The following is a 659-nucleotide window of genomic DNA, read 5'->3' on the forward strand; positions in this document are numbered from 1 at the left end:
CCAAAAGCCAACAATCCATGCCAACAACTTTGAACTTAAACCACAGCTCATCACCCTTGTTCAGAACAACTGTTCGTTTGGAGGAGGTGTTCAAGAAGACCCCAATCAACATCTAACCACCTTCCTGAGGATATGTGACACAGTGAAGTCTAATGGTGTTCATCCTGACACCTATAGACTGCTCTTGTTTCCATTCTCACTTAGGGATAAAGCAGCCAAGTGGCTGGAATCTTTCCCAAGGTAAAGCTTGACAACTTGGGAAGACGTGGTGAACAAATTCTTAGCAAGATTTTACCCTCCTCAACGAATCAATAGGCTGAGAGCTGACGTCTAAACTTTCAGGCAACAAGATGGTGAGACTCTATATGAAGCATGAGAGAGGTTCAAGGACTTAACAAGGAGTGTCCACCTGACATGTTCAACGAATGGGTGCAGCTGCACATTTTCTATGAAGGGCTCTCTTTTGAGTCAAAGAAGGCCATAGACCATTCATCTGGAGGATCTTTGAACAAGAAAAAGACTATTGAGAAAGCCATAGATGTTATTGAAACAGTAGCAGAGAACGACTACTTCTATGCTTCCGAAAGAGGGAACACAAGAGGAGTAATGGAGCTAAACAATGTAGATGCTCTGTTGGCCCAAAACAAGCTCATTACCCA

The 659-nt window shown here is 43.2% G+C and overlaps 1 non-coding gene across 1 annotated transcript; it reads right to left on the minus strand.

Annotated features, from left to right (window-relative positions):
- Nucleotides 1-313: 313 nt before the first annotated feature.
- Nucleotides 314-416, minus strand: LOC148567502 (small nucleolar RNA R71). The gene has a single exon (XR_015881563.1). It is a non-coding gene; the product is annotated as a small nucleolar RNA R71 (small nucleolar RNA).
- Between the last annotated feature and the right edge of the window lie 243 nt (nt 417-659).

Source organism: Arachis ipaensis, chromosome B4 (genome assembly GCF_059453495.1).
Source record: "Arachis ipaensis isolate K30076 ecotype BB chromosome B4, ASM5945349v1, whole genome shotgun sequence".
NCBI lineage: Eukaryota > Viridiplantae > Streptophyta > Magnoliopsida > Fabales > Fabaceae > Arachis > Arachis ipaensis.